Here is a 26004-nt window from a genome sequence, read left to right as displayed (position 1 = left end):
TAAGCCCATCTCTAGGCTCTAGCTGCCACTTACTTTCCTTTGGGGTCCGTTTCTCAGAAAGACCCAAGTCTGGGAAAAGGATAGTCAGGCTTGCTCTACACCCTCTTCCTCCATTCCTTCCAAGTACTTGTATAGGAGGGAGAAGAGAACAATGGGAATAAAGAATATTGGTGTCCTGGACTGTTGGTGGGAGGACAACATGCATTTCTTATTTAGGGATTGCCCTGAACTCATGAATCCCCTTCTCACTACGAGAGTATTCACACTGATACAGGCATCTGTTTTCTTACAAAGAACCTGGGAAATAAGGAAAATGCTCTTGAAAGAGGCAGCTTCTGAGCTGAGCCTTGAAGGGAACTTGGGTTCCAAGAGACAGATGGAAATGAAGAGGAAGAGCATTTGAGGATGGGCAGGGGGTTGTCCCTTATGCCATATACTGGGTAATCAGCTTGGAAAGATAGAGTGGGCTGGATTGTGAAAGTCTTTACATGTGGAGCGTAGAAATTTATATTGTATTTTTAAAATAATGGGGGGCACTAAAGCTTTCTGAGCAGAGGAGTAACAGGGCTAGTCTTTTAAGAATACGAACTTTGCAGTGGTGTGAAGGATAGGTTGGAGAAGGGAGAAGCTGGAGGCAGAGAAACCAATTAAGAGGGCACAGCAATAGTCCAGATGAGTAGTGATAGGACCCTGGACATTGCTGATGACCATAAAAGTAGACAAAGTGATGGAAATAGTAGATGGGGAGAAGGAGGAATGGATATGGCTTGGCAACTGTTTTGGATATGGAAGCAAAGGAAGCTAAAAAGTTGAGAACATGGAGAACAAGAAGAAAGAATGGTGGTGCTCTCAACATTAAGAAAAAACAAACTAACAGTAAAATCATTAAAACGCCTTTCACTAAACAAAGTGATGGAGAATACATGAAAAAGAAATCACTCAGGAGAAAGGAGAAGAGGGACCTTGGGGAAACCTCAAGTTGAATGATAGAGACAAGAAAACTACATACACAAAGAGGAAAAAGAAAGAGACAGAACAGATGGGGAAGTAAATAGAGCCAGAAACACATGAAAAAAAGATTAGCAAACATGCCTGTTTTATTTAAGTATTAATAAAAGAATGAGACTCTGAGAACAGCACCATATTATTTACTGTCTCAAGGCGTGCTAGCTTTATAGTTTTCATCTCTGCCGGAGGCTTAAACAATTCTATTTTCCTGGATGACAACCTCTCCTCACTGCCATTTCACCTGCTTTTTAAAGATTTGTTGTTGTCGATGTTGTTGTTGTTAAATTTTGACACATTTTTGTTCTCGAGGGACCAAACTAAACACATCTCATTCATAAGTTAGGAGAGTGGGTGGGATTGAGATCTTGGATTCTGGAGATGAGTTATGCCTCTTATTACCTTGGTAACCTTGGGCAAATCCCTCTCTGGGGTTCAGTTTCCTTATTTATAAAATAGAGATAATCATCACACCTATTGTAAAATACCTTTATCGCACAGAGGATCAAATGAAATGATAGAAATGAAACACATCCTAGAAACCCCAGAGGACTGTCTACAAGTCAGCAATTAGTACTTTTGTCATTTTGATATTTGACTTGTAGGTGTGTCTGTCTCTTTGTTCTGATGAATATATGATCAGAATAGCAAGTCTTGGACCAGAGATTTAATAACAATGGCTTACATATTTTTATATACAACGGGGTTTTGATATGCTTTGCACAAATTACTTCATGTGACCTTCACAATCGCCCTGTGAAATAGGTGATTTTTAGCATCCTCATTTTACAGATGAGGAAAATGAGGCTTCAAGTGTTTTAATTATTTGCCCAGGATCTCAAGACTACTAAGTCTCTATGGCAGGATATGAACCGGACCCAACACCCAGCATTTTATTTGCTACACCATTTTGCCTCTCATAAAATTAGTTATCTGAATTTAAGACAAAGCTGCATTTAGAATTTGAGAACAACAAATTAGATGTCCATACAGGTCTATGACGTCACTAATAGTCCTCCAGTAATGGCCGTGATTGTCTCCATCTCTCTATCTCAGTCTCCCATTATAATACTCATCTTTGGCCAGTGGAGTACCTCTAGTCCCTAGCCATTTTGATGTTCCATTTTTTAAGAAAGTTGCAGAGGTTCATAGCCCTTTTCTTGACCCCAATCCCCAAGAATCTGTCATAGTCCATATGTATTGCTTGGAAAGAGTACCTCTGAACTTCTCCTGGGATGCACTCTGATATCACATTTCCTCTTTCTTCCTCCCTCTAGGAATCATTTCTCCAGAATATCACTTCCCCCAGGACTCCCAACCATCTGCTCTTGTCAAATCTCCTTACTGCAGATTTATGTAATCTCCACTGAGACAACCCTCTCAGAATAGAATAGATCACTCTAAAGTTGGGAGAATATAGGTGCAGCCCAGTACTGAGCCTGATGGATGGACAAGATGACCTTTTGGAGTCCTTCCAAGACCCAAAGACCAAGTGCAGGAGATGGCTGTCCATATTTATGAACATTACCTACATGGAAGGAGCAGGCAAATGGCTAAACCAAAGCTTGGACTTTCCTCAATATAAAAACTGCTACAGATGGGAGAATTTATCCCATGAGGAAGTGACTCCTACCCTGAAAGTAGGAAACTTTTCGAAGTCATGTGAAATTGTATCCAAATGCTGGATAAAACTCAGTGGCTGGCTTAATGCTGCTCCAAACACTAACCTTTTGACACTGGATCTACGTGCATGGAAAGGCATGGTCTCTGACCTACTGGAGTTCACCCTCTTGAAGACACAAGCCATGTGTGTGTGTCTGGAAAAGATGTTCTGGCAACTCCTTTAAAACATATTTAATCATATGCTGTTTCCCCTCCCTCTTTCCTCTAGCATCAATTGAGATCAACTAGAATGCAATCATCTGGTTTAAAAAAATCAGCTCTATTATGGGACTGGGACACATTCTGAGAATCTCCTCCCTACAATGTGAATCTCCTGCTGTTGATTTGTGGTTGACTCTTCCCCACAGGCAGGCAGGGGGTGAGAGGAGGACCTGCTGGTTTCCACATGGGACTCAGCCACCACTCCCACCATTGGACACTGGCCAATAGAGCCCTGGGGTGGCCTCTACTGCTGTAGACTCCAGGAGCTACAGAGCAGCCTCCCATCCAGACAGAATGACACTCAATGTTCTTTCCTATTCCTTGGTTGTCACCTCTGTCTCTGTTTCCATCTCTGTCTCTCTCCTCTCTTGCCCTAAATGAAAATATATAATTTATGGGTATAAAATAATATAATTCTATATATTTAATCTATACTCACTAGCCAGAAACCACCACTTTCTATACTTTCTGTACAGTAGTTCAGTTAAACCAATATTTATTGTCAGAGTAAATAAAAGACTAGCTTTTGAATCAGGATGAGCTGGGTTCAAATTCGTGCCTCTAGCTATGTGACCATGAGCAAATCACTTAACCTTTCCAAGTCCCAAGTGATTCTCTAAAGTTAGAAGTTACAGCCAAATGGCAAAGCTGTATTACTATGCTTAGCACAGTGCCTATGGGGCACATGGTAGACAGTTAAGAGATGCTTGTTGACTTGACCAGATAGGGTTTTTTCACTAGAAGTTTTCTAGTTTCCCACAGGGATTAAATTATAGGTCTAAGGGGAAAAAAGAAAAGAAAGTTCAAGACCCTGGAGTTAGGAAGACAGTTATGACAACAACCTTGTTCTCAGGATTAGAAGATTTATAGAAAAGTTATAGACTTAGAAGCTGATGAGAGAAAGTGATATATGCACAAAAAATCATAATACAAAAGAAACTGTGATGAATGCAGCAGAAAGGTCCAGGAAAATTGCAATATCTCACAAGACACTTCAGGAGAAAGAGATCATTTTCAAATGTAAGGTACTGGAAAATCTTCAGGAGAAAGGTCAACTGTGTGGGCCTATGAGGAATGTGGAAGGGGTCTGGGGAAAAGGGTCTCTTCCAAACTGGGGGATGTCACTTCAGACAATCAGAAAACAGAAGAGGACAAAGGATTGTATGAGAAAGGGAATAGTATGAGATGAATCTGGCAAGGCTGATTAGACACAAAGTGTTTCATTCAAAGCCTGCCATGAGAACAGATGTGTATGGGGTATTCAGAGAAGACTGACACCTCTGGTATGAGGACTTGTCAAACCCTTTTCAGGGCTGCTCATCCACCTTTGGTGTCCACCTTTCACCCAACTCTCACTGGAGTCTCCAAAAAGCCATGGCACTGGACAGCAGCCACACCCTGGTAAAACCATCTTGGCAAATGAGCTAAACCAAGTTGAGGGTAACCAATAGTCCTCAAACCCAGTGGTGAATTAAGGATGTCTTCCCCAAGCATGTGAAGACTTCCCTATCATAGTGGGTGGATGAGAACAATTCATTTCAACAGCTATGAAGGCTTGGTCAGACACTGAACATGCCAAGGACATCTACTGCATCACTAGTCATCCTGACTTTTATCTGGTCACTGGTCTTCACTGAATCTAGAAGAGAGAGCGAGACTGATGACTTTGTGCAGCACTGCCTCACTCACAAGTCAAGGTATCACTCATCACCTTTATCCATTTTGAAGTACCTCAATATTGTAATGTTATTGAACTTCATTGGGTTTTTTATTCATTTTTTATTTTTTTACCAACTACATGTAATAAATTTCCACACAAGTTTTCTTGAATTATATGATCAAACTTATCTTCTTCCTTTTCCTTCTCCCCCTCCCAGTACTGGCAAGCAATTCGATTACTCTTTCTAGAAGGTTTGGGATGAAAGAGGGGGAAAAAAGAGATCAAGGAATAGCAATCTTTGAGGATTTAGGAAATATGAAACCATTACTAAGGACATTGCTCTCAGTTATACCATGAGAACAAGGAACATTTCTTGTTCTTTCTCTCTGTTTAGATTTTCCCCAGACTACCTAGATCAGTCCATTTTAAATGGAAGCAGTTCAAGAAATAACAGGTCACAGTATCACAGCACTAGACAAATGATGACCTTCAACTAATATTAAGAATTATAGCTAACCAGTGGAAATGTGTGTTGGATATTGTGGGGGAGGGGGGTGGAAAGGGAGTGAAGGGGAAAGTAAAAACAAGAATCATGTAACCATGGAAAATTTTTCTAAAAAAAATATTCAAATCTAAAAAAAAAAAGAATGATAGCTAACATTTATATGGTGTTTACTCTGAATCAGGTACTGTGTGGAGAACTTTACCATGATCACATTTGATCCTCAGAACAACACTGGAAGGTAACGCTTGGTCAGAATACTAGAGTGGTTTGCCATTTCCTTCCCCAGCTGATTCTACAGAAGAGGAAACTGAGGCAAATAGGGTTACATGTCTTATCCAGAATCATACACACAATAAGTGTCTGAACCCAGACTTTCCTGATTTCAGGTTCAGCATGGGAGTTCCTTTTTAAATAAAGATCCTCTTCACAGGCACAGATCACAACTCAGGTGTAATTTATAGTTCAATAAAGCTACTTCTGAGATGGGAAAGTAAGTGCCTTATCTGTGGTTATTCAATTCGTGTTGGAGGCAGGATTTGAATTCATGTCTTTCTGATTTTCAGGATGCCACTCTATCAACACTCCACATTAGTTCTCTCTATTGTCTATAGGTACCAGATAACTATGTGCCACACTCAGTAAGTACAAATGCAAATAGGACTTTCCAGTTAGTTTCCTTTCATGAGAATGAGGTCATCAGTAGCAGATTTCTGAGACATTTCTTTTTAGGAGCTTCGCTCTTCTCTTGACTGTGAATGACGGGAGGGTCTCAGAAGAGAAGGGCTGAAAGTCCAAGAACAAGAATTGGCCAATTCAAAGTCCCACCCAATACACCTCCAAAAATGTTGACATGATATCAGAAGCAGGCACCTATGTCAATAATCTCTCATGCTCTAGCTAGGAGCTCCAGGGTAGGAGGTGATATTTATAATTTTATAGCTTGTAAAGATAAAAATTAATATTAAATAACTAAATATTATATTTAATAAAGTTTTATTAAAACAAAAGGCTAGAGTAAAGGCAAGGCTCCCAGACTGTGCTCGTGAAGATGAAAGGAAGAGGGAGGAGCTACAGGATTTATAAAACAATAACATGACCATACAAAAGTGGAGGCACAGGAGAGATTAAAGGGAATTGGGGGAAATACTAAGGGATTTCTGGGAGATGAAGTCCAAGGTTCAAAATCTCCATTTATGCAAGCTTGATACAAAGCTGAAAGGTACAGGGGAATTAGGCAATGATATCACAGAAACGAGGACCAAGGCCACTTTTTTTGTAGGCTAGATTATGCCTTTTGGTTGTTCTGTTGGCAGTTCCAACTTAACATGTCTAAATGGAACTCAGTCAGTAGCATCAGAACATGCTTGTTGGCCAACTTAACTCCATTTCTAAGAAAAGCAGTTATGGTATAGTGGATAGAAAATTGGCCTCAAAGGTAAAAGGACCTGGGTTCAAGTGCTGCCTTTGACATATATGGTTGTATAACACTCTCCCTATCTTCTTAGTGCTCACACTAAAACAATTCCCTAAGACTACAAGTAAGAGAGTAGCTTTCTATCTACACTGGTAGAAAGATTTTCCTTACCTGGGAGTTCTTTACAGTAATAAAATCATAGGTCCAGTCTTTATCCTATTCTAGGTACAGTCTTTTGGAAGATAGGGAGGGATGGGCATAGAGGAATAAGCATTTATTTAGCACCTAGTGTGTGCTATTGCTATTCAGTTATTTCAGTTGTGTCTGACTCTTTGTGACCTCATCTGGGGTTTTCTTGGCAAAAATACTGGAATGGTTTACTATTTCCTTCTCCAGCTCCTTTTACAGATGAGGAAGCAAAGGCCAACAGGGTTAAGTGACTTGTCTGGGTTCACACAGCTAGTAAGTATCAAGGCTGGATTTGAAGTTCAATATTCCTGACTCAGGCTAAATGTTCTATCTACTGTACTCACTCTGTACTAGGCACTCTGATAAGTACTTTATAAATATTATTTGATTTTCACAACCTTGCAAGATATAGACTATCATTATCCCCATTTTTATTGTTGGGTAATATGATGTAGACAGAGGTTAAGTGACTTGCCCATGATCTAACAGTAAGTGTCTGAGGCTAGATTTGGACTCAGGTCTTTCCCACAGAAGACCCAGCACCCTACCTACTATGCTACTAAGTCACCTCTAGGAAAATAAATTAAATAGAAACAAGGAGAAGCTTTGGAAATTTGTGAGGAAAATATTTTGCAAAACTTAAAGCACCATTTAATTGTGAGATTTTGGGAAACCCAATGGACAGAAATGCCAAGGAATGCCTCAAGCTCCCTATAGTTCCCAGACAGTCAACAACTATTTAACCTTCAGATCCCGTTTCTATAGTATGTTGTTGACTCATTGTATCTGTGGTATCATACTCACTAATTATTAGAGGTGTGGATTTTTACTTAATTAGATACTTAATACATCTAATTTATACCTAATTAGATAGCCTGTAATGCCATGAACTGGTCCAACCTTGCTTCCTCCTATTCCCTAAGTCCTAGTTGTTGTCCCTTTCCTTCATGCCCCACAAAAGGAAAAAAAGTGCTGAACTGTATATAGTTTTTTAATCCTTGGTATAGTACCTATAAGCAGAGAAACAATAAACAGTAAGAAAACAATGTATAATAAAACACCTTCTGAACAATTACATGTTGACCATGCTCCTAGACCTGAAAAGCCTTCAGATACAGGGTCAAGCTGAACCCAGATGTTCTAGGAAACAGTTTGAGGTTATTTAGTTCCCCATTACCATGTTCCTATAACCAGTCAAAGAAATATTAACTCAATGCTCAACTCAGGTTGGTGTAATTCAACTGATATTTTTAGATAAAGAAAAAAAAAAAAACTCTGTACCCTTGATATAGGTACGGACCTGGAGACCTGTAACAAACTAGAACTCCTGAGAGAAAGACCTTTTCCCAGTCTCAGGTATTGGTCATTGGCATGGACCTCTAACTATGTCTGGCCTCACTAACCCCTCAGGGGGAAAGGATGAGTGGCGCTCTCTCTGATCTCAAAAGTGACTGCCCTCTGATGCTGTTGTATCACATTGTCTATCCACTTCTCCAACTCCTTGATTGAGCTAAAACCACACTGATCCTTGAAGAGAAAGGTTGGGGAAAGGAGGACAGAGTGAAAGAAGTACTAATGTCTAGAACAGGATGACCTGTATGGTCACATTAGAGAACTTCAGGTAAGGACATAATCTCAACAGTGGCAGATCAGCCACTCATTTCAGGCAGTGAAGCCCAAGCTCAAACACAGCCTCTGATGCTTAATGATTGCATGCCCTGGATAGTCATTTAACTTCTATTTGTCTCATCTTCCTCATTTGCGAACAATGAACTTATCCAATCATTTTTAAAGTTTCTTTGAATCCAACCATTTTTGAGAGCAGTCTGTAATTATGCCCCAAAGTTATAGAACTCTCTTTACCTTTTGACCCAGTAATATGTTTATTTCTCAGATGATCAAGGAAAAGGAAGAGAAACTATATGTTCTAAAATATTTTTAGCAGCTTTTTTGTGCTGGCAAAGAACTGGAAATTGAAGTAATGTCCATCAATTGGAGATTGGCTGAATAAATTGTGTCATATGATTACATATGTATTGTTTTTGTGTGTATTATACATATATTACACATATGTATATGCATATAAGCATATGTACATATAGGCATACACATTTATATGTCTACAGGTCCACATATGTTATATATAGTATGCATATAATATATGTATTCAATGAAACACTATTTTGTCAAAAGAAATGACAAACAATATGATTACAAAACAGCCTGGAAAGATTTATATATGAAGTGATTCAAAGTGAAGTGAGCAGATACAAGAGAAATTTGTTCACAGTAATAATAATAATGTATGATGATCAGCTGTAAATGACAACTATTATCCACAAGGACAACTCCAAGGGACTATTGATGAAAAAGGTTATGCACTACCATTGGAGGAACAGATGGAGTCCAGATAAATGTTTGAAGCATACCATTCTTCAATTTATTTCTTCCATGAATTTTTCTCTAGCATAAGCAATATATGTCTTGTTTCACAACATGATGGGCAAGGAAATATGTATTGGAAGGTAATAGTGTACAACTTATAACATATTACTTGCCTTCTAGGAGTGATAAAGGATGGAGGAAGGGAGAGAACATGGATTGGGAAGTATCAGAAAATGAATATTAAAAATTATATTGGAGGCAGTGGGGTAGTTCAGTGGATTGAGAGTCAGGCCTAGAGATGGGAGGTCCTGGGTTCAAATCCGGCCTCAGACACTTCCCAGCTGTGTGACCCTGGGCAAGTCACTTGACCCCCATTGCCTACCCTTACCACTCTTCCACCTAGAAGCCAATGCACAGAGGTTAAGGGTTAAGAAAAAAAAAGAAAAATTATATTGACATACAATCTGGAAAAATTCAAAGTTCAAAATAGAATTAATGTAACCTATGTCTAGAATAAAATAGAGAATGAAAAAGAAACATTCTGAGAATGAAGGCAGGATAAAAAATCTTCCTAATTCACTGAGGTTTCTTTATTACTTTTGTAATTATTATAAATCCTTTGATATATCAGATATAACTACATTGGTACTAATAGTGACAATAATTCACATTTCCATAGTGCTTTAAAGTTTGCAAAATATCAATAAAGAATCAAAGGTTTAGAGCTGGAAGCAATCTTAATGAGCATAAAGGCAACTCCTCTCTATTTTACAAATGAGGTAACTGAGGCACTGGGAAGTTAAAGAGTTTGCCCAGAGTCACACAGGTAGTGAGTAGTGGATGTGGAATTTGAATCAATATCTTCCTGGCTCCAAGACCTTTCCACTATATTCTGCTGCCTCTGAGTTAGAAGCATCCCAAAACATTTCCACTTACAGATACCTGGGTGGTACCCCTGTAGTGAACTTATGGGGGATATGGGCAAAAGTCACACAGACTAGAGAGGCACAGAGTGTATGCATTCTGAATTGCTGAAGGAAGTACTCCCATTGAAAGATCTTAGGTTCATTTCAGAATTTGAGTTAATCCCAATCTCAAAGTAGTGGAAGGAACAATGTGACCAGTCTCCAGCTTGCTCCAAAAAGGAAGACATTAGAAACTGGATTCAATCATCTCTTCCCCTTTCAGTCATCTATCTTGGCCTCTCCTGCTTTATAATCGTTTCATGAACCTGCTCCTCTCCAGGCTCACCTTCTATAATCATACCATGAGAATTTGCAGAACTCAGGCAATCTCTTTCCCCTCTGATCAACATTTTGCTTGTTCTTTGCCACTCCTCCATCCTCTAAAAACCTTTGGCACTTCGTTCTTTCCTACACTCCCTTCTTATCTCTCATCCCTTAGTGGCATGATGTGATGGTATGAAAGATATTTAGCAGGAGTTAGCAATGCAGGGCTCTCCAACTGGTATAAATATTCATTCCTCCTACCTTCATAGGTGCATGGAGCAGAACCAGGTAAGCTTGAGAACATTCATTCTCAAAAATGTCTGCATGGAGAAGATGATGGCTTATGATAATTAACTGTGGATGACTTAACTATTACCAGCAATGCAAGGATCCAAGACAACTCCAAGGGATTCAGGATGAAAGGGGCTCTCCATTGCCATAGAAGGAACTGAGAGAGCCTGTGAAATGCAGATTGAAGCATAACATCCTCATTTTATCTCCTTCAGAAATTCTTTTTTTCCTTGTCTAAGTGATATGTGTTTTTTTCACATGAAAAAAATATGGAAATGTATATTATTTAAATATTTAGCCTATATAATATTATCTGCTGTTTCAGGGAGGGGAAAAGGAGAACTGGAGAGAGAAAGATAACATTAATTGTGAAATGTCAAAAATGACTTTTAAAAATTATGTCTACATGCAATTAGGAAAAATATAATTCAAAAAAGAAGGTAGTGGCTGGTGTCATTTCTTCCTGTAAGATGGTTTCAGCTTGAGTGTATTCAATTTCCAGTTCTTGATTTGATTATAAAGCTACCCTATTACTCAGAAACTCTGAAGCCTTCAGTGAATTCTACACTGAAAAGGGCAGGGGGAGTGGAAGCTCATCTGATCTCTTTTTATTATCCTAGTCTTGTTATATGACTGTGAGTCATGGAACTCTCAGTTTCCAAAGAAATGAGATTAATCCCATCATCAGAAGGACAATGATGAGATGCTAGTGGCCATGAATAGACTGCAATATTTTTCTAAACAAGAGACTGTGGTCCACTGAAGAGAATAAGAAGTTTGGAGTCAGAGGACCTAGCTTGGACATTTACTACTTGCATGACCATGGACAGATCACCCAATCTCTCTGGCTCTCAGTTTCCCCATCTGTAAAAGAAGACAATTGTATTTACTGACTTTCAAATGTCTCTTCTACCTCTAAATCTCTAACTTTATGAAGAATTATGAAGAGGAAGTAGCACAAGGGATGTCATTGAGAAAAGTATGAGTGAAAAACAAGATGGGACAGTCAGGTGGTAGGAGAGGGGAATAACTGAAAGGCAATGCTTGAGCCCTATTGAAAAACCTGAAGTAAAACAAGATGAAATAAATAAGGTAAATAAAGTCAGGGGGGGAAAGGGAAGAGCTCCACTATGTTGAGTGAAATCTCTGTGGTAAACTTATGGGGACATGGACAAAAACTACACATGACGGATAGGTATAAATGGTTTGCCCTCTGAATTCCTGAAGGGAATATTAACATCAATAAGATGACAGATCCATTTGAGATTCTTAGGTAAGCCAAAATTCAAAGACAACAGAATCAGTAATGTCATTAGAAAAAAGGAAAGAGAAGTCATTTGCCATGTGCTGTGATTATGTTGGGCAATTAGAGGGTGTTGTAGATAGAACGCTAGATCTGAAGTTAGGAAGGTGATTTTTTCTGAGTTCAAAGCTGGCTTCAACATTAGCTGTGTGACCCTGGGCAAGTCATTTAACTCTGCCTCAGTTTCCCCAGCCATAAGATGAACTGGAGAGGTAATTGGCAAAACTACTCTAGTATCTTTGCCAGGGAAACCTCAAATGGAGATATGACGAGTCAAACATGACTGAAACGACTGAATAACAACATCATTATGTACTCAGAAGAATCTTCAGTTCAGCTGGGGTACTGGAATAAGTGCTAGAGTTACAAAAACAGAAACAACATGGTTTCTGCTCTCAAGGAGCATATTATAGTCAATAGGAAGCCTTTTTCCTACTGGTCAGCTCCCTTAGCCTCTGCCTTTTTAAAATCCTTCATCTCCTCAGCACATGAACTCCTACCCACTAGCCATTGCCTCTACACTTAATCTCTACCCGCTCCTGATAGCACCATCTGCTTGCTTTTTGTGTCAGGGAGTCTGGGCAACATCCTGCTTTTCACGATGAACACTCACTCCTTTTCTCCCTCCCACCCCAATTTCCTCCGTCTTCAAAAAGAAGATACCGCCAAAGCAATGTCTTGGGACTAGAGATGCCAACAAATTACAGGTTGGGAAGGGAGCTAATAAGCCCAACTACATGTAGGAGCTGACACATGGCATGTGTTCAGAGGGCTTGGCTCAAGTGAGCACTTTTAGGACAGCCCTTTTCTCCCCCTGAGCTCAAGGCTTACAGAAATGATTTTGAAAAGCAGAAGAAATGGAGAGCATATGGTTTGGGAGATTAGTAACAGCCAAGGACATCTTTCATCTGCAGGGCACTGGTTCAAATCCACCCAGAGCTGGCATCATCTGGTGACTGTGGCAGAGTGGTCAGCCTGTGTGAAATGAGTTTCTGTGGTCTTGGTCAATGTCTGAGGTCAGAAGGGACCACATCATAAAAAATCCCAATTATTATTCCTGATGGAAGCTGAGGAGAGAAGATGGTAACCTACTTGCTGGTCTCCACAGGATGAATTTGTTCTTGAATCGGCAGAGCCTGTGGGCAGCTCTTGTGAAGACTGAATTCACAATTTCAGCCATTCAGAGCTGGGAAAAGGAAAATGAATTAGAAAAGTCAAGTACAGCTGTGGCATCATGGATAGAAGAGTGGGGGCCGGGATGCCTAGCGCTTGTATGATGTCCCCTTAATCTCTTTCCCATCATCATGGCTTGACTTTCCAAAGTGGCTAATAAGAGGCACCCAATTTGGCTATCCCTAGGTAAATGCTAAAGGCTGGCATTCCCCTGTTTCAGACTTCTCAATGAGAACCACTGCTCTACATGTATAACATAGGCACAGTCTTTACTTGGCAGAAGCTCTGATTAGGCTGGAGGCTACGTGAACAGTGTTGAGAGAAGCTGAAGCATGGTCTGTTTAATTGTTTAATGCTGGGAGAAAGGGAAGGGACTTACCCAAGGTCACCCAAATAGCAAGTGGCAGAGCTAGGATTCAAACTGAGATCTGCTGACTCTGAAATCAGAATGTACCTCTTAGGCAATGGGTAGAGAAGCTGAATGTGGTTTAGTGAGAGGGAAAAGAACTGAATTTGGTTTAGGGGGCAGCCAGGTGACTCAGTAGATTGAGAGCCAGACCCACAGATGGGAGGTTTTGGGTTCAAATGTGACCTCAGACACTTCCTAGCTGTGTGACCCTAGGCAAGTCACTTGATGCCCATTGTGTATCCCTTACCACTCTTCTGCCTTAGAACAAATATAAGGTATTAATTCTAAGATGGTAGGTAAGGGCTTTAAAAAAAAAGGAAAAAAGAAAAAAAAAAGACCAGAGTTCAAATTCTGGCTCTGTCATTTACTACCTATATGACCTTGGGCAAGTCACTTAAGCTTTGGGGCCTCCATTCTTTTATCTATCATGTGAAGGCTGAAGTACAAGATCTCTTCCAGCTCTAAATCTATTATCCTATGATCAGCAACTTACCTAAGGTCACAGAGTAAGTGGAAGAAATCGCATCTATTCTTTAGTATGAAACTCTTCATATTCCTTACTTCCTTTTTTATTCCCCAGAGTTTCCAAATCCAAGCCTTCAAAGTTACCCTCACCCCATCTATTTGCCAAGTTATCCCCCTTTTTATACTATCTGGGAGACTGAAGAATAGGATCATGCAAAAGATCTAATCTTGGTGTTATTTTTGTCTAAGGATTTTTTTTTGTATAGACTCTAGAGGTCCTAGGCAAATGAAAAAAAGCTTTGAGTATGGGCTTGGTAATGGACCATTTCATCTGACATCCGAGGCTCAACTGAGGTAGGTTCAGAGATGTTCATCCCCATATTGGTCCTAGGACCAGCCACAGTCACTCTTGACCACCATCTATCCAGTCACAGAGGGGTTGGGTTTTGTGGCAGTAGAATTAGGACCCTCTACAGAGAACATCATCAAATCCTTTAGCTTTTGAAGGAAAATGTAAGATCATCACTGAAGGCATAATTTACAGAAAAGTCCATTCACACAGGTCCAACTTATTCAAGAGGGCACTCATGGAGGCATGTAGGTGCCATAGTGAATAGAGCTCTGGGTCTGGAGTCAGGAAAACCTCATTTAAATCTGGCCTCAGACACTTGTAAGCTAGGTAGCCTTGGGCAATATGAGTTTCTTGAAAGTGCTGACTATCCCCACATATGTTTTAGCTCTTGACACATAGTAAGCTCCAGAAGAATATAAATTTCTTGAGGGGAAGTTCAATGTTTCATTTTGCCTTTGGGTCACCCTGGGACTGCCTAGCATTGTGCCTTGCATGTAGTTGGTAGCTAGGTGGCACAGTGGATAGAGCATTCTACCCGGAATCAAGAAGAACTGAGTTCAAATCTGGTCTCAGACACTTACAAGCTATATAAGTAAGGACAAATTACTTAATTCTATTTGTCTCCGTTTCCTCACCTATAAAATGAGGATACTAATAGCACTGCTCTCCAAGGGTTACTGTTAAAGTCAAATGAGATGATATTTGTAAACGCTAGAATTTTGAACTGAAATCATCGATAGTCCAACTATATATTGAAAGGGCAGAATCAAAGTAGTATTTATCATTGACAGGAGTCTGAATCCCTGAGTTGGAAGGGACCTCCGAGTCTAACTTCTAACTGAGAAATCAACCAATCAACACATGTTTATTAAGTACCTACTATGTGCCAGGTACTGTATAAGGTTCTTGGAATGCAAATAAAAATAATGAAACAATCCCTATTCCCAGGAAGTTTACATTCTAAAGGAGGAGAAGACAATAAGTAGATATAGCTATTAGAATATATAGATATCTAAATCAATGCATACTTATATATATATTATGTATTTTTATTTTATATTATAATATATAATATAATATATAATTGTATTATAATAAACAATATTATGTATTTACATATATATATGTATATATATATATATGCAGAAAAAAATACAAGGGAGTTAAATACCAGGTAGTAAGTGAGGTAGGGAACTAGCCCTATGTGGGAAAAGGAGAGGACATTCAGCAATCACTTCTATATCTCTAACAGATGGGCATCAGGCTTCTTCTCTAATGCAGGAGATTCACTCTCTCATTGGATAACCCAGTGATGGGCAAACTTTTTAAAGAGGGGCCCAAAGGAAAGGAAATGCTCATCTGTCAGTCTGTTTCTAAGGCAACTCTTTCAAAGTTTCATTGTATTGTTTCCTACTCATTGTATTTGTCTGATTAGGAATAATGTCGGGGGGCTGGCCAGATAGAACATTTCAGGGGGCCACATCTAGTCGGTGGGTCATAGTTTGCCCATCACTGGGATAACCCATTCATATTTGGCCAGTTCTGATTTTGAGGAATCTTTTTCTCAATCAAGCCCCAAATAGGCTTCGAGAATGACTATTTAAGTATGCTATAGAATAAAAAGACTCTGAAATGTCCAGGAAGACCCAGGGAGCTTTGGTGACATGGAATAAGCCTGGTGTTGCTAAGATTGCTGCTATCAACCAAAGACCTACCAAATCATGTGCCCAGTCGGTACTACCTTGGAGAGAGTTACCTCTTACTCCTTTCATAGCCAAAGGGACATTGGAATGAATGCTGGTTTGGGAGCCATTCCAAAAAAGCTCAGATTCTGATTCTGCCCCCTACCTATGTGCCTTGGAGGAAGACACATCCCTTTGGGCTTTGGTTTCCTCATTTGAAAAATGAAGAGGGTGGCCTAGATGACCTCTGAGGTGCCTTACAGCTCCAAATCCATGATCATATGAACATATAAGTGAAAGCACATGGGTTGGGGAAGTCCAGGGCTCTGCTTCAAACAAATGCAATTAAGGGTACAATCAAAACCACACCTGATTACCAAGTTGGAATGTGCCCCTTCCCCATACTCATTAAGTATTTGCTAGGGGTCACTGACCAATTAGAGCAAGCCATATCACACTCACCAGAGAAGCCACGGACTCTTTTTGCTCAGTAGAAACCTGTGCATTTTTTCTTATAATTTTCAGTTTCTGTGGTTTACCAAAGTGAAAAACTAGAGGTATTATATTGATGCATAATTACAGTTAGTCTACTATAATCTGAAGGAGAAAAAAAAACATTGATGGACAATGTTGATTAAAGTTTTCTTTAGCCTTAAATAAAATTCATGGTACTTGCTTGACTATTTTAAAAGTCTTGCTCATTGTCCATAAAAGGGCAAAACTTCTATTTGGAAGATAGACAAGGATGTGGTTTGCCTAGGTTACAATTGATGTTGGCTCTAGAATAAAGTCAAACATTGTGTAAAGTGAAATGTACCTATGTAGCATTAAGGTTCTTATTTTGCTCTTCCATGTTATTAAATAGGCCATCACTTTGTGGGACCAGCACTGTAGGCAGAGAGTTTTATGCTTTAAATTAATTTAGAAAAGCAATTTTCAATAATGTAAGAAGTTGTTAAATTTGTTGTTAATTAAACAAATTATTATTAATGTTGTTTATACTCTTTGACCTAGAATTTCCAATCCTGGGAACATATACTAGGAAAGGCAACGACAAAAAGAAAACTCATATGGATACGCTAAGTTCGTGGTAGAAAAATAAAATTAGAAAGTAGGTGCCCATTTTTTTCGGGGGGAGACTAGTGGAACATATTGTGTCACATGAATATAATGCTCAGTATTCTGCTGTAAGAAACAATATGAGAAATTCAGAGAAGCATGGAAAGATATGAATTGAGGCAGAGCAAAGTAGGCAGAAACAGAAGAACATTATACATGATAACTGCAATAATGCAAATTAAAAGACACTAAAAGTCAGTTGAACTCATAAAAATGATAGCCAATTTTTATCTTGGAGCAAAGAATTATCATAGTCAAAGACTCATGAAACCATGTCTCCAACCTATAGCTCTAACTTTTAGCAACCTATAGCATAGTGGGGCACTGGAATGTGCTAAATAAATGTCAGAAGTGGACCCAGGAGAAGAATGAAAGAGTGAATATGGCTGGCTGGGGTTATCATTCAGTTGTCTCAGTTGTGTCAAACTCTTCATGACCCCATCTGGAGTTTTCTTGGCAGAGATACTGGAGTGGTTTGCCATTTCCTTCTCAGAATCATTTTATAAATAAGAAAACTGAGGCAAACAAGATTAAAGAGATACTGGAGTGGTTTGCCATTTCCTTCTCAGAATCATTTTATAAATAAGAAAACTGAGGCAAACAAGATTAAGTGACTCGCCAAAGATCACACAACGAGTAAGTCTCTGAGTTCAGATTTGTCATGAATTGTGGAATGTACCACGTCTTCCTTACTCTAGGCCTACTGTACCCCTAGCTTCCCTTTCTCAGGCTAAGCAATTGCTAGTGAAGGTCCTCTTGCTTGGCTACCTTAGTTACCTAATTAAATCTCCATTAGACTTTTTCTTTTCTTTTTTTTTAATTTAAAATTTTTTTCTTTTCCTAAATTTTCAATATTTTGAATATGTACATGTTTCATGTTCTTTCCCTCTCCCCCAAACCCTCCTAACCTCCCTTAGCCAACGCACAATTCCACTGGGTTTTAAAACTATCATTGATCAAGAGCTAATTCCAAATTATTAATAGTTGGAATACAGTTATTGTTTAGTGTCTACATCCCCAATAATATCCCCATCAGCCCATGTGTTCAAGAAGTTGTTTTCCTTCTTTGTTTCTCCTCCCACAGTTCTTCCTCTGAATGTGGCTATTTTTCTTTCTCATAAGTCCCTCAGTCTTGCTCTGGATTCTTGCATTGCTACTAGTGGAGAAGTCCATTATGTTCAATTGTACCACAGTGTATCAGCCTCTGTGTATAATGTTCTCCTGTATCTGCTCCTTTCACTCTGCATCAATTGCTGGAGATCATTCCAGTTCACATGGAATTCCTCCAGTTCATTATTACTTTGAGCACAATAGTATTCCATCACCAACAGATACTACAGTTTGTTCAGCCATTCCCCAATCGAAGGATTTTCTCTTATTTTCCAATTTTTTGCCAACACAAAGAGGGCAGCTATAAACATTTTTGTATAAGTCTTTTTCTTCATTATCTCTTTGGGGTATAAACCAAGCAGTGCTATAGCTGGATCAAAAGGCATATAGTCTTTTAAAGCCCTTTGGGTATAGTTCCAAATTGCCATCCAGAATGGTTGGATCAATTCACAACTCCACCAGCAATGCATTAATGTCTCAATTTTGCCACATACTCTCCAACATTCATTACTCTCCCTTGTTGTCATTTTAGCCAATCTGCTAGGTATGAGGTGATACCTCAGAGTTCTTTTGATTTGCATTTCTCTGATTATAAGAGGTTTAGAACACTTTCTCATGTACCTATTTATAGTTTTGATTTCTTTATCTGAAAATTGCCTATTCATGTCCCTTTCCCATTTATCCACTGGGAGATGGCTTGATTTTTTTTGTACAATTGATTTAGCTCCTTGAATATTTGAATAACTAGACCTTTATCTGAACTTTTTGTTATAAAGATTTTTTTCCCAATTTCTTGTTTCCCTTCTAATTTTGGAAGCATTGGTTTTGTCTGTACAAAACCTGTTTAGATTAATGTTGTCAAAACTATTTATTTTACATTTTGTGATTTTTTTCCCTAACTCTTGCTTGGTTTTAAAATCTTCCCTTCCCATAGATCTGACAAGTATATTATTCTGTGCTCACCCAATTTACCTATAATTTCCTTCTTTATATTCAAGTCATTCACCTATTCTGAGTTTATCTTGGTATAGGGTATGAGCTGTTGATCTAGATCAGTGGTTCCCAAACTTTTTTGGCTGACTGCCCCCTTTCCAGAAAAAGTATTACTTAGCATTGCCTGGAAATTATGAAACTATTTATTGAACTCAGAATGGAATGTAATACAAAAAAAGTGTGGCCATCACCTCTCCCCTGGATCGCTGCAGCACCCACTAGGAGGTGATACCACCCACTAGATCCATTCTCTCCCATATTGTTTTCCAATTTTCCCAGGAGTTTTTGTTAAATAGTGGGTTTTTGTCCCAAAAGCTAGGTTCTTTGGGTTTATCATAGACTGTCTTGCTGAGTTTGCTTACCCCTAGTCTATTCCACTGATCCTCCCTTCTTAGCCAGTATTGTGTAGTGTTTTTTTTTAAAACCCTTAACTTCTGTGTATTGGCTCCTAGGTGGAAGAGTGGTGAGGGTGGGTGGTGGGGGTCAAGTGACTTGCCCAGGGTCACAAAGCTGGGAAGTGTCTGAGGCCAGATTTGAACCTAATACCTCCCGTCTCTAGGCTTGACTCTCAATCCACGGAGCTACCCAGCTGTCCCCAGTACCATATAATTTTGATGACTACTGCTTTAACAGTCTAAGATCTGGTACTGCCAGGCCACATTTCTTCATATTTTTCTTCATTATTTCCCTTGATATTGTTGATCTTTTGTTCTTCCAATGAACTTTACTATAGTTTTTTCTAATTCAGTAAAAAAGTTTTTTTGGTAGTTTGATAAGCATAGCACTAAATAGTTAAATTAATTTGAGTAGAATGGTCATTTCTATTATGTTAGCTCATCCTACCCATGAGCAATCAATATTTTTCCAATAATTTAGATCTAGTTTTAATTGTTTGGAAAGTGTTTTGTAGTTGTGTTCGTATAATTCCTGTGTTTGTTTTGGTAGATAGATTCCTAAGTATTTTATATTGTCTAGGGTGATTTTAAATGGAATTTCTTTTCTAACTTTTCCTGCTGTGATGTGTTGGAAATATATAGAAATGCTGATGATTTATGTGTATTTATTTTGTATCCTGCCACTTTGCTAAAGTTGTTGATTATTTCTAAAGCTTCTTAGTTGATTCTCTAGGATTTTTTAAGTAGACCATCATATCATCTGCAAAGAGTGACAGCTTGGTCTCCTCATTGCCTTTTTTAATACCTTCAATTTCTTTTTCTTCTCTAATTGCTACTGCTAGTGTTTGCAGTACAATGTTAAATAATAGAAGTGACAATGGACATCCTTGTTTCACTCCTGATCTTGTTGGGAAGGCTTCTAATTTATCCCCATTGCAGATGATGTTTGTTGATAGTTTTAAATATATACTGTTTATTACTTTTAGGAAAAGTCCTTCTATTCCTAAACTTTCTAGTGTTTTCAATAGGAATAGGTGTTATATTTTGTCAACGGCTTTTTCAGCATCTATTGAGGTAATTGTGTGGTTTTTGTTGGGTTTTTTTAATTTGGTCAATTATGTGAATAGTTTTCCTAACACTGAACCTACCTGATCATAATGAATAGCCCTCATGATCACTTGCTGGAGTCTTTTTGCTAGTATTCTGTTTAAGATTTTTGCATCTATGTTCATTAAGGAGGTTGCTCTGTAGTTTTCTTTCTCTATTTTTTATCTACCTGGCTTTAGGATCAGCACCATATTTGTATCATAAAAGGAGTTTGGTAGAATTCTTTCTTTGCTTATTGTGTCAAATAGTTTGTATAGTATTAGAATTAGTTGTTCTTTGAAGGTTTGATAGAATTCACTTGTGAATCCATCTGGTCCTGGGGATTTTTTCTTAGGGAGTTCTTTGATGGCTTGTTCAATTTCTTTCTCTGATATGGGATCATTTAAGTATTCTATGTCTTCTGCTCTTAATCTAGACAATTTATATTTTTGTAAATATTCATCCATATCGCCTAGATTGCTGTATTTATTGCCACATAATTGGGCAAAACAGTTTTTAATGATTGTCTTGATTTCCTCTTCATTAGAGGTGAGGTCCTTCTTTTTATCTTTGATACTGATAATTTGTTTTTATTTTTTCCTTTTTCTAATTAGATTGATCAGTACTTTGTCAATTTTATTTATATTTTCAAAGTACCAGCTACTAGTCTTATTTATTAATTCAATAGTTCTTTTACTTTCAATTTTATTGATTTCTCCTTTGATTTTTATAATCTCTAATTTAGTTTTTAACTGGGGATTTTTAATTTGTTCCCTTTTTAGTTTTTTGATTTGCATGCCCAGTTCATTGATCTTTGCCCTCTCTAATTTGTTAATATATGCTTTCAAGGATATAAATTTCCCCCTGAGTACTGCTTTAACTGTATCTCACAGATTTTGGTAGGATGTCTCATCATTGTCATTCTCTTCAATGAAATTATTATTTGTTTCTATGATTTGTTCTTTAACTGATTTTGGAGAATCATATTATTTATTTCCAATTAGTTATTGATTTGCCTGTCCATGTGCCCTTACTGATTATTATTTTATTGCATTATGATCTGAAAAGGTTACATTTATTATTTCTGCTCTTTTGCATTTGTTTGCCATGTTTCTATGCCCTAGAACATGGTCAATCTTCGTGAATATACCATGTTCAGCTGAAAAGAAGGTGTATTCCTTTTTGTCCCTATTTATTTTTCTCCACATATCTATTAAATCTAATTTTTCTAGGATTTTATTCACCTCTCTTATCTCTTTCTTATTTATCTTTTGGTTTGATTTATCTAGATCTGATAGAGGAAGATTAAGTCTCCCACTAGTATAGTTTTACTATCTATTTTCTTCTTGAGCTCTGCCAGTTTCTCCTTTAGAAATTTGGATGCTATACCATTTGGTGCATACATGTTGAGTGCCATTAGACTTTATTATGGAGTCAGGTCAAAACTGCAATTTTTAAGACTGGAACTTTAAACTCCAGGAAGAATTTTTATTTCTTTTCACAGTAAGGCTTGTATACATACTTATGATTATTAATTCCATTTGCCAATAAATTATATGTGCTCAGTAATTTTAGTATTTATTTAAATATAGTAAAACAAGAGAAATTACTATTGGGAAAAGATATTTAATTCACTGCAGTGGAGGGACTCAAGCTTATTAGTTAATTAAAATGAGATTACAAGGTTAACTAGAAATAAGCTTTCATAACATGCTGCTGGATTTACTTAGAACCTGGGAGGACAAAAGTAAAATGAGTCAAGGGGAAGATTAAGGGGGTGACCTTCAAGGAATTGTGGTCATATCTACATTCATATTTGAGATTTCTACATTGGAAAAAGGGGAATTTAGACTTGATGTCAGGAGAAGGGGGAAACAACAACTTCATAATTTGGATCTGCAGAGATAATCATATATAGAATGGGTAACCTTGGAGGTAGGGTATTCTCCTTCCCTGGAGATCTTCGAGCAACTGGATGAACAATCATGATGGATTCTTTTCTAGTTAGGGCTAATGCAGATGGTTCTTTTCAACTCTGAAATCCTGAGATTCAGAAATCATTCAGCCCCAGCATCTTGCCTATTACTTTGCACACAGGCATTTAATAAAGGCTTGTTGAATAGAAGAAAAACAATTGTTTGACCACATGGGTCAATGGGCATATGATTGGAGATGCAGACTCTATACGATCACTCTAGTGTAATTATCAATAATATGGAAATAGGTATTGATCAATAACTTGTAAAACCCAGTGGAATTGCCCATTTGCTATAGGATGGGGGTGGGAGGAGAGGAGGGAAAGAATATGAATCATGTAACCATGGAAAATTTTTCATAATTAATCAATAAATTAAAATAAAGTAAAAAATAAATGTTTGTTGAATTTAATTCAAAATTTGGTCTTTCTTGCTTTGATGACTTGTAATTTATTCTTGGTTTATAGTGCAAGGAAAATCACTTCCCTCATATCACTTAAAAGGAGGCACTAAATGACAGATGAGAAAAGACAGAAAGGAAATGAAGAAACTAAAAAATATAAAATCAGAAAGCCAAATTTATAGGCCAAGTAGAGATCCAGTTACTGAAATTATAAGGTTATAATCTGCTTCCTAATGCACAACCAAACTTTTCTTCCATTGACAATTTTTTTTTAAATCCAGCTTTATGAAGGAGGCCAGTCTCCCTGGCAGATTAATGGCATGGCCAAATGAGATACATGAGAGATTAGTTTAAGAGGCCATGAACCACATCTCATCCAAAGAGATTAATCAGATTTTATTGAAGAGAACATGAGTCTCTTGCCTATTTTAACTGCATATTTCATTCTTGTAAAGGAAGAACATTTTTAAAAACTAGAAGATGCAATTTAGTATGACACCAGAAAAGAAAGCAATTTTTCATTCATCAAATGAGATCATAATTGTAAAGCATTTAGAACTGTTCTTGGCACAATGTAGATGTTTGTTCCTTTCCCTTCACTTTCTCCTTCTTTCATTCATCCTTCAACATTTATTAGGTGCCCACTATGTGCCAACCCTGTGTTAGGTGATGGAAAGAGCAATGTAGTTGAAGTAAAAAATATTAGCTCCATTGCTTACTATGTGAAACTCATAGAGGTTATTTCACCTCTGAATCTTGTTTCTGTTTCCTCATCTGAAAAAGAAAGGGATGAAGCTAGATAACTTCTCAGGACTCTTCTAACTTTACATCTATAATCTCATGATAAAAACAAAATGAGGCTTACCTGAAGGACCTTTCATTAGATTGGGAGGAGACAAAATGCATATAGGTAAGTAAACAAACATTAGTCCAAAGTAACTTGGAAGGAAACATATTAAAGTTAAGTAAATAAGCTTCCTACAATGTAGCTCCAAACTTATATTTCAGTGTTAGAGGGAATTAGCACTTGGAGGCAATAGATCAGGCCTCCTGAAGACAATAGAACTTAAGTAGGTCCTGAGAGAGATAGAAGCAAGGAGGGAGAGAATTCCAGGTATGAAGGACAGCCTGAATAGGAAGTGGTATGCATATGGGATATAGAAAGTAGCCAGAACCAAAGCCCAAAGCCTATAATATCATGGACAAAATATAGTCCATAAAATTACCTGAGTGGGGCCAAATCATCAGAATGTTTTGAGGGATATGTGTATATGTCATCCTATTTCACAACATCAGAGGGCTGTCTCTACATCAGAAAGAAAATCTTTAATGACTAGAGTGGATAACAGTACTGAGTTAAGAATATGCAGGAAAAATAAAGAGGAGATACTTGTTGCTGAAGCAAAGCCTCTTTTTGCAGTGTCTACACATCTTGATACTGGCCCAATTCAATCCATCCTATCCCATTATCCAAAACCATCCTAATACACTCCCTGTCATCTCTATACCCAACTCCTTTTCTAGTTCCACATGTCTTTCATGATATCTTTTATTTCTTTTGTGTGTGTGAACAAATCATTGTTGTGGGAATAGGGTGGCCTGCTTGTTCCTAAGACGGCTGCATCATTTTGGATCATGTACAGTTCTTTGGAGATTCCAGCAACCCCATGATTCACAACTGTAAAGCATCTCAGGGACAATACTGATCTCAAAACAATGGTAAGAGATGTGTGTGTGTGTGTGTGTGTGTGTGTGTGTGTATGTGTGAGAGAGAGAGAGAGAGAGAGAGAGAGAGACAGACAGACAGACAGACAGACAGAAAGACAGACACAGAAACAGAGTGTGTGTGAGACAGAAAGACAGAGATAGAGATAGACAGAGACAGACAGACAGAAAGAGAGAGAGAGGCTAAAATGAAAGAAGGGGAGAGTAATGAATGTTGGAGGGGATGTGGCAAAATTGGGACATTAATGCATTGCTGGTGGAGTTGTGAACTAATCCAGCCATTCTGGCTGGCAATTTGGAATCATGTACAAAGGGCTATAAAAGAATTCCTGCCCTTTGATCCAGCCATACCATTGTTGGGTTTGTACCCCAAAGAGATCATAGATAAACAGACTTGCACGAAAATATTTATAGCTGCGCTTTTTGTGGTGGCAAAAAAACTGGAAAAGGAGGGTATGTCCTTCAATTGGGGAATGGCTGAACAAACTGTGGTATATGTGGGTGATGGAATACTATTGTGCTAAAAGGAATAATAAACTGGAGGAGTTCCAGGTGAACTGGAGAGACCTCCAGGAACTGATGCAGAGTGAAAGGAGCAGAGCCAGAAGAACATTGTACACAGAGACTGATATACTATGGTAAAATCTAATGTAATGGGCTTCTGTACCAGCAGCAATACAATGACCCAGGACAGCTCTGAGGGATTTATGGTAAAGATGCTACCTACATTCAGAGGAAGAACTGCAGGAGAGGAAACATATAAGAAAAACAACTGCTTGAACACATGGGTCAGGGTGGACATGATTGGGGATGTGGACTCAAAACTACCACACCGATGCAACTACCAACAATTTGGAAATAGGTCTTGATCAAGGACACATGACAAAACCAGTGGAAATGTGCATCGGCCATGAGTGGGGGGAAGTGCGGGGGGTGAAGGGGAATGTAGGAGCAGGAATCATGTAACCATGTTAAAAATGATTATTAATAAATGTTTAAATTTAAAAAAAAAAAGAAAGAGAGGGGGGGGGAGACAGAGACATTGAGGAGTGTGGCTTGGGATCGCTACACAATTTCCCTGATGCATACGCCCTTACACATAGCTTATTTCTTGTTCACTTTTCGATCTACCTCATTGTACCTTAGTGTCTAAGATATTTGTAGTGATGGACTACAATTCAACTATTCAGTAGAATCTGTGCAATTATCCTGGTAGCACTGATTATAACCCATGTAATAGGGAATTCTTTG

Source organism: Gracilinanus agilis, chromosome 6, assembly GCF_016433145.1.
Source record: "Gracilinanus agilis isolate LMUSP501 chromosome 6, AgileGrace, whole genome shotgun sequence".
Classification (NCBI taxonomy): domain Eukaryota; kingdom Metazoa; phylum Chordata; class Mammalia; order Didelphimorphia; family Didelphidae; genus Gracilinanus; species Gracilinanus agilis.
The sequence above is the reverse complement of the archived record's forward strand: the minus strand, read 5'-3'. Positions refer to the sequence as shown.